At 42.6% G+C, this 9,530-nt stretch overlaps 1 long non-coding RNA gene across 5 annotated transcripts in view; it reads right to left on the bottom strand.

Moving 5' to 3' along the window:
• Positions 1 to 768: 768 nt before the first annotated feature.
• The window catches only part of LOC105492579 (uncharacterized), a 101,380-nt gene continuing 92,618 nt past the window's right edge, over positions 769 to 9,530 (bottom strand). For 3 of the 5 annotated variants that reach the window (XR_011609714.1, XR_011609715.1, XR_011609713.1), the window contains one exon: positions 4,603 to 7,146. This is a non-coding gene — a long non-coding RNA (uncharacterized lncRNA). Of the gene's footprint in view, positions 2,795 to 3,281; positions 3,369 to 4,602; positions 7,147 to 9,530 lie in introns of those variants that run through there. The other 2 variants (XR_011609711.1, XR_011609712.1) reach the window with 1 other exon arrangement.

Below are 9,530 nucleotides of genomic sequence, written 5' to 3'. Positions count from 1 at the left end.
CTTTCATCATCTCAGAAATATATTTTTATAATTAATTGGTTCAAATCAGGATCCAAACAAAGTCCACACATAGCATTTGTTTTGTTAGCCTTTTAAGTCTCTATTTATCCAAAAGTTTTCTCTCCCATTCTTCCCCATGCCCTTTATTATTTGAATAGTCATTTGCCCAGTGGCTGAATGCATCCTTGGAGTGCCATCCAACATGCTCCCCTTTCCTCTGCCTCCCATATAACTGGTAGCTGGATCTAGAAACTTAATTCTATCTAGGTTCAATATTTTTAGTCACAAGATGACATAGATAATGCTGTGACTTCCTATTGGGTCAGAATTGGGTCTGACCCAATTCTGGGTCTGTGCCTAGAAGGCACAGAACGTCTGATTGTCTAACTTTTAGAGATAATCAGTGGTAGGTTCAGATGATGCCAGCCTAGTCCATTCATTAAAAGTCTCTCACATGGGCCGGGCTCAGTGGCTCACGCCTGTAATCCCAGCACTTTGGGAGGCTGAGGCGGGTGGATCACGAGGTCAGGAGATTGAGACCATTCTGGCTAACACGGTGAAACCTCGTCTCTACTAAAAACACAAAAAATTAGCCGGGCCCGGTGGCAGGCGCCTGTAGTCCCAGCTACTCGGGAAGCTGAGAAAGGAGAATGGCGTGAACCTGGGAGGCGGAGCGTGCAGTGAGCTGAGATCGCGCCACTGCACTCCAGCCTGGGCGACAGAGGGAGACTCCGTCTCAAAAAAAAAAAAAAAAGTCTCTCACACGAACTTTCACCCAGTGTTTTTGGTGGCCATTGACAATCATTGCCTAGAGCCACTATTTCATTAGGGACTTTATTTTGATTAATCACTCCTCTCATGTTACAAGGATATCACAGAGTGATATTATTTACCCTCAAATTGGTTTCACTAAGTCAGAAAAAAAAAGCTAAAGTTCAAAACATTTTTAAAAGCACAAGAAACACTTCCGAAAATTATTCCAAAAAAATAAAAGTGGCAGCTTTCAACCTACATTCCCCATCTCCTTTAAGAACAGAAAACTGTTACCATAATACCTAAAAATTTCACACACTCCTCCTTGATAGTGCTTGTCCTTTCAACACCTATTGATTAGAAAAATGTAAATCATGAAAAGTTTCTATAAATTCAGTGACCCTCTAAATAGCTTTCTATTATGTTAATCAGAACAGTACTCTACACACACTTGAGATACAGCCAAGCATGTATCAGGGATAAAAGAAAATATTTTAAATTATATGGGGTTCAATCTTTCCTCCTCTTCTCTTACATCCCCAAACCATGGACCCTCTAGAGAGCAAAGACTATAACCGGCTGGTCCAGCCCTGCGCTCTCCTCTGGCAAATTCCTAGTCAGGACTAAGCAGTGGGCGGCAGAGCTGACTCAGCCCAAAGAAGTGAGACAGGCTGAGTTGATGCACACAGTAATAAGCTCGTCAGCAGAGACTGGTGGAGAGAGATTATCTCCAGGCAAAGTGTCAGAGAAAGCTTGGGGGAATTTACAGAGAGCAAAGAGAAAGATTTTCCGACCAGATATGCTTGCCACCCACCCCACATCCACCCTTTGGCATTTTCAAAAGAGACTGCCAAGTCCTGAAATTCCCATCCCCATTATTCTGGATGCTAGGATTTTACATGACTTACACACATATGTCTCACATAGTGCTCATTTGACCTATAATGTTTCCTTACAGATCTCCCACAGCAACTCTAGGCAGCCTCCTTTCCTTCTCCCACCCCACTGGGATCTATAGTCCAGCTAGTGCTCACTGTGGGTATCTGGTACTTGGGTTCCTAACACTTCACTTAGATGCACCATTATTATCACTGTCCTACAATAACACTGCATATTCTCCATTAAGGACCTCATCTACATAAATCCAGAAGGTGAACAAGTACATTCCCCCATGCACGGGAACCTGTCACACTAGAGTTTGCTCCCTATGACCAATCAGACTGCCCAGGGTACCACTGGTCCTAATGGCCATGGAGGTAAGGAAACCCGCAGGCCTGCACCCTGGAGCAATGCAAGGAGAAGCACAGTGAGGAGGGAGGAGAAATGTCATTTTACCCAAACACCAGGGGAGTAATGAGGGGCAAGTCCTCCTGCCTCTCCACTTCTAATCACATGAAGCTGCCAGCTGGAGAATAACTGTCCCACTGAGGTAAATTAAATTAAATTAAATTAAAAATAAAATAAAATAGTGCAACTGCCTGGGTAGGCTAGTGCTCACAGATAAGATATTAGGGTGATTGGGCCAGAGATCTAAACTTTGATGTTTGGAGGATGCATCCTTGGGGACCCAACCCAACCCTCTTTCCTTGACAACAGGCCGGTTGATACTTCTGCTGTTATTCTTCACTTGGCTGAAGACGTTTTATTCAAGAATTCATGAAGTGAAACTTTCAAAATTTTGAAGGAATGAAGCAATTTGTTGCATGCAGTGCTGGCCTTACAGAGATGCTGAGAAGATAGGGTGCAGCTTCAACCTATCAATCAGGAAGAATTTGCAAAATATCTTGGATGAGTCAATCCCCTGGAAACAGCTCAGAGGAGGGGTGGAGACAGTCGGCCTGGGGAGAATGGTGAGGCTGTCAGACACACAGGGCCCAATCCTTTACTTCAACTTTTCTTACAGGACTCTTTTCCAAATATTCAGAAATCAGAAGGGACAGCTTGCCACGACTCCAAAGGCTAAGAAAACTCTCCTCTTCAAGTCTCTGGCCCCAAATTCCCCTTAACCATTCCTTTAGAATTGCTCAGCAGGAACTTACTCCTGAAATGCAAATCAAAGGGGAAAAAAAACAATTATCATGTTGACACTGATTCCAGCCTTGAGAAATAAATCTTGACAAGAATAGCCACATAGCATGTCTCCTGAAAAACCACTGTGTCTGCCCCTCTCCTCCCTTCAGTGGAACTGAACAGTAGTGAAGTCAGGTTCAACATTCATTCATTCAACAGACATTTATTGAACACCATTGTGCTAAGGGGTACAGAGAGGAATGGGACAGATGGCCAATCCACAATTTCCTGATGTAACTAGGGAGACGGATAACTATGCCACTAACCTTGTCATCACATGGTGGAATAAGGCTATAGAAGTGAGTCTATCTTGAGATGGGTACAACATACTAATTCTTCAGTGGAGACTGAGAGAAAGCTATGCAAGGGGTGTGCCTTTGGAGTCATGTTTTTTTCTCTCGATTTTTTGAAGCTGCAGGCTATGGCCCTGGGATAAGAAGAGGCAAGGTCCCACTTACCCCCAACTCAAGAAATTTCGTTTCTCAGATTTCTGAGTTTTCCAAAGCTCTCACCCAAGAATGGCAGTCACCTGAAGAGAACAATTCCTGTAGAAAAAGGAGAGCAACTGATCTAAAGCTGAGAACTCCTCCCCCCGGCGGGGGAGGGGGTTGTGGAGGAAGAAAGAAAAGGTAAATTTTAACAAATACCTACTCCAGATGGGCAAGGGCCAGCAAAAATAAGGGCAAGTCCAGGCCCTACTTTTTTTCACTAAAATTTTTTTGAGATAACTATAGATTCACATTCAGTTGTAAGAAACAATACAGAAAGACCCCTTGTATACTTTTCTCAGTTTCCCCCAAAGGTAACATTTTGCAAAACTCTACTGTACTATCACAACCGGGATACTGACATTCACACAATGTGCCAATCTTTTGCAGATTTCCCAGTTCATTTGTACCCATCTGTGTGCAGATTTTAAGTTCTATACAATTTTGCCACCCGTGTAGGTTCACATGTCCACAATCATAGTAATAGACAGTTCAGTTCCAACACCAAGAATTCCTGGCATTGCCCTTTTATGACCTCACCCATCTCTCTCTCACCACCCCTTCTACTTAGTTGCTAACCTCTGGCAACCACTAAACCTGTCTTCCATTTCTAACATTTGTCATTTCTAAACGTTGTGTAAGTGGAGTCATACAGTAACTTCTCAGGATTGGCTGTGTTTTCTCAGAATGCTTTCCTAGCTATTCGTCCAAGTTGCTGTGTATATCAATAGTTTATTGGTGTATTGATAGTTCATGTTTATTGCTGAGCAGTGTTCTATGCTATGGATGTGTCATAGTTTAACTCCTTACTACTGAAGGGCATTTGTTTTCAGTTTCAACTATCATGAATAAGGCTGCTATAAACATATTCATGTACAGGTTTTTAAATGCCCAGGGATATGGAATTTAGAGACCACATTCTCGGACAGGCTGTGTTTTTAAACGGCCACCAAGCATTGAAGTGACTCCACACAGATGAGCTGTGAATGCACTCCCATCCCTCAGATGCTGAGCTATCTGTCAAGATGGCGATGGCTTCACAGATCCATCCCCACATGGCCTCCGGTCAGCACTATGACTGGCTTGGGGGCCCCTCAGAAGAACTAGCAGGAAGGAACACCAGGTATCCCACATTGCTTAGTGGAATTTCAAGCTATCCCAAGTCCATGTTTTCCCTCAACTTCTCCAACCAAAATGTGCACAAGAAAGCACTTGGGGAGTTGAGTAAATGCAAGTTCCTGGGCCCCACCCCAGAAATGCTGATTTAGTCAGTCCAGAGTGAGCCCAGGAACTTGCATTTATGACAAACAAAGCAGACCCCCTTTCTAGTATTCACACTTTGGTATAACTCCCGGGTGGGACCTGGGACTCGCTTCTAGCCAATGGAATAGGGCAAAGGTGATAGAGTCTCCTTCCTGTGATTAGATTATGGTATATAAGACTCCATTTACTAGAAGACCCTTGCTCAAGAGATCCTCCTCGCTGGTTTGATGAATTAAAAGGCCATGTTGGAAAAGCCCATGTGTCAGGAGCTACAGGCAGCCTCTAGGAACCGCAGGCAGTCTTTGGTAGCTGCGGCAGCTTCCCGCATTCAGCTAGCAAAAAGTCATGACCCTCACTGGACAATCACAAGGACACGAATTCCGTCAGCAACCTGAGTGAACTTGGAAGGGGATCCTTCCACAGCCTAACAATTAGAAGAGAATGCAGACCAGGCAGCCTATCATTAGTCACAGTCTTGTAAGGAACTAAGCAGAGGACCCAGCCGAGTTGCACCCAGGCTCCTCATCCACGAACACTGTGATAACAGATGTGTGTTGTTCAAAGCTGCTAAGTTTGTGGAAATTAATTACAGAGCAACATGAAATAAAGACACCAGGTGACTCAAATTTCCACAGCAACAGGTATTTAACCCTCTAGGTGACAGGCAGGTGAGCAGACCTTACCCTAGATACCTTGAGAACCAATGACCCAAATAAAGGTGACTCTGAGCCTCAAGTGGCCTCCAGGACCAACCTGCCCTGAACTAAACCTTAGAAGGTTTTTGCCATTAAAGACCTATTTGTCCTTTAGGGGGTCCTTCAGTTCTTCAGGAGTTTTTCAGAATTTGAAATAACAACTGTCTCATGTCCCCCAGCCTGCCATCTTACTCTCCTCCTCAGAGGTCTCCCAGGGCAATAAATTTGGAGAACAAACAACAGATAATTTGTAGTTGTGCCCTTTTACCACTCTTTGAGGTAGTGGGGAGTTCTGGAAAAATCTCTGGGGCCTTAAATGCCTCAGTTTAGTCTTCTAATATCTGATTGATCACAGAATAAGCTTTTAAATGGCAAAAAAAAAATCTGGCATGTACATATACAATTATGTGTACATAAACAAAAAATATGTATTTGTTTTGGTGTCTGTCTTCCCCTACACACACACACACACACACACACACACACACACAGAATGGCAAGCACCGTAACACAAGGGCAGTGGTTTTTTCTGTGGTGTTCACTGCTGTATTAGAGCCTAGAACATTGTTTGACTCATATTTGCAGAAGGAAAGGAAAAAAGGAGGAAGGGGGGGAGGGAGAAAAGAAAGGAATGGAGAAGAGAGGGAAGATAATGAGATACTGTGATGGTCTCACATTCATGCCATTCCCTCAGGACCCATCTGATGACAGAGCTAATCAATGAATTTGTTCTCAGACTTTCATGGGTGATCATGGTTTTACCCCTTTACACCTTAAAGAAGTAACCAGTAGAAAGATTTCAGGGCTGCAATCTGGTGATTCAGTCAGGGAAATGTTTGAGAACAAAACACATTCCAAAGGTAGTTGTCCATTCCATCCCCTTTCAGGAATAGCAGGCGTCTTAACTGCATATTTATCTGTCATAAAATACTCCTGATGCCTTCAATCGCTGGTAATTTGCAGCCAATTGAAGACAGCAGGCATATTTTTAGAAACTCTTGCGGTGACATACCACTGTTCATCTACGAGACTCCTTCTTATGATAATCTACTTCCTGTCAAACAGTGCAGCCACACACCAGGATGGCCCATTGGGGAAGGGTCTCATTAGCGCACAATAACCTTAATGGGCCAGACTTTAAACAGACTGCCCAGTATGGAAGCTGATTAATAGAACCAAGTCTGAGAGAGAAGTTTGTCTTTAACTCTCCACTTCCTTTTTTGGCTGAAGACAAATCTGTGATGTGATTTTTAACGTGGCTTTTTGCAGTTCCAAATTTCTCTAGCAGTTAAACCAGTTTCGTAGCAATATTTTTCCTCCTTCATCACCACTTCCAAAGCACTGAGGATCTAATTCATTCAAATCTATCTGCAGACCTATCTGATGAGCTTCCTGCATTATTTATCCTCGAGTAAATTAGGAAAACCATTACCAGCTTGCCTTGCGTTTCTTGGCAAGTCTAACCATTGAGCACACGGATGTCGTGTTTAATCAGATAATTTACACAAAATTGGCATTTCTAATTCATACTTCACATTAAGAAAAGGAGGAAGAAAGAAACACTTCTTAAGTCTCTCGTTTTTAATTTGGAACCTGGTTTGCCACCATCAGCTCTCTTCACTTTGGGAGGGGGAAAGAAAAAAGGGAAGATGCTGGAACACACACAAACCCAGCTCTGCCTGGCATGCGGTGCCGTGTGTGCACATGTGTGGGAGAAGACTGAAGAATCTGTCTTGCACTGTACACCTTCCCTGCAGCATGCTGCTCCACCGAGCTCCCACAAAAGGCCCTAGGTTCCAGATGAAGAGCTCAGACAGCAGTGTAAGGTTGCCTGCCCGTCATCTCGATTTTGGAGTATGCTCTCTGGCTCCCAGGCTCTGTGTATTAACCAACAAATAATAAAGCTCATTACGTTTAAGGGACTGAACAAGGTTGTATTGGAGTTCTCCAGGGAAACAGAACCAATAGGATACACTTATATATGTGTGTATTTATAAATATGATATACTTATAAATCTCATATATATATATATATATATATAGAAAGAGAGAGAAAAAATTTACTATAAAGAATTGGCCCACATAATTATGAAGACTGACAAATGCCAAGATCTGCAGGGTGAGGCAGCAAGCCGGAGACACCAGAGAGTCAATGGTTTTATCCTAGCCCAAAGGCCAGTACTCCAGACCCAGGAAGATATGTTTTGGTTTGAGTCTAAAGGCAGGAAAAAAGCCGACGTCCCAGTTTGAAGGCTGTCAAGCAGGAAGAATTCTTTGACGTGGGGCAGGGTCCATCTTTTTAGTCTATTCAGGCCTTCAACTGATGGAGGAGGCCACCACATTAGGGAGGGCAATCTGCTTTACTTGATCACACTGATTTAAATGTTAATCATCCAAACAGCCTCACAGGCACACAGAAAATAATATTTAACTAAATGTCTAGGAATCCCATAAACCAGCCAAATTGGCACATAAAATTAACCATCACAGAGGTGAATGTGGAGATTTAGAAGGCCACCAGGTGGGGAGAAAGGGGCCAACATGTGTCATACTCAGCACAAGGCACTGACATACATAATCTCTTTCAATTGTCCCAAGATACAAGAATTTTGCCCAGGCAGAAATTGAGGCTCAGAGGAGTCAAATAATTTGCCCAGAGTCACACAGCTCACTGTGGACTCAGGTCAATCTGAGCCTAAAGCCTATCTTCTCTCTGTTGTATCACAAATTTACCCCTGGTCCGCTGACAATTAACTACAGCTTTCTCCCCACATTTTCATTCTTTATGCTTCCTCCTCTACTCACAAATGCTCAAGGCTTTTCTGCCTCTTTTTTTAATACCACACAATTAGGGCTACTCCCTTCCCAGATAATTTCCAAAAGCTTTGATATTTTACATTACTGTTAAGTTCATCAATCAAGTTGGACAGATTTGCAAGGAAAGGGATGATTTATCACTAAAGCATTTAACATAATCTCCCCACTCAGTACAGCTTCAGTATCAAATGTAAGATATGAATCTTCACACCAGATGCTGAGAAACAAGTACAGTAAAGTTCTCACTGATCATCGTCTCTAGGTTCTTGGAAACTACGACTTTAAGCAAAACAGTGTTTAAAGAAACCAATTTTCCGTAGGTGAATTAACATTACACAACAGTTAAGATCCTATGGCATATTTCTGGTCACAAAAATATTACCAAACTTCCAAAGACCAAAACACTTCTCATATTAAACACTGAAATAAATGGGAACTATATATACTTAAAGATAGATTAATAAAAACAGGTAAGATAATGATGGACCCACTTGCACCAGTTCAGAGTTATGGGTGGTTGGAGCCTATCCCAGCAGCTCAGGATGTCAGGCAGAAACCAGCCCTGGGCAGGACCGTGTTCCATCCCAAGACGCACTCACACACACCCACACGCACTCACGCTGGTATCATGTAGCTTGGGGATGCACAGCTTTGCGATGTGAGAGGAAACTGGGGTCCCCAGAGAAAACCCATGCAGACATGGGGAAAGCATGCCAACTCCACACAGTGACTCCGCCTAGAATTGTTCTTTTTTCTCATCAATGTTATGACAAAATTACAATGAACCAAATGACATTATTTAAGTACCTACTGTATGTGGCCCCTAAGAACAGATTTTAGTGACACAAACTCTCAAGAACATAATCTTTATTTCTTCAATAGGGGTCATTCCTTGAAATCAGACAGATAAATAAATGAACAAACAAATTAATAAGTAAATAAATGAGGCTTCGTTGTAATTATGACCATACAGAAAGCCTGATGTGTTTTGTTTGTATTACAGATCAAACTCTCCGGTGCTTTGAGGGGTCTTTTGCTCTCCTATGCATTAGCCCGTAAGTGCAATGACATTTGTTGATTACACCCATTTGGTTTTTAGAGGCCAAGGTGGATTGTATTCACCTTTCCTATTAGCCTAGCAATACCTCCCTGTATTTTTTGCAGTAGATTTTCTGAGCAGCAATAGGTTCTAATCAATCTTCCTGGCTTCATTTCTCAGAATCTCACAATCTCCTCAAGGAACATTTCAAACCTGATTTATCATCATTACCAGAACCTAAATATTCACCAGATTCTATATTATTTATTACACCTAGTTAATTTCCCTGTTCTGGCCTTATGGGTCGAATCACAAAGCATCTGAAAGATTATCCCCGTAATATGTCATGAAGACTCCACTATAATGCAGAGTCACATTTAGAAAGAAGTATTTCACCCCCCACAG

Source organism: Macaca nemestrina, chromosome 11, assembly GCF_043159975.1.
Source record: "Macaca nemestrina isolate mMacNem1 chromosome 11, mMacNem.hap1, whole genome shotgun sequence".
In the NCBI taxonomy this organism is placed as follows: Eukaryota; Metazoa; Chordata; class Mammalia; order Primates; family Cercopithecidae; genus Macaca; species Macaca nemestrina.
This window is presented reverse-complemented; position numbering and strand designations above follow the sequence as displayed.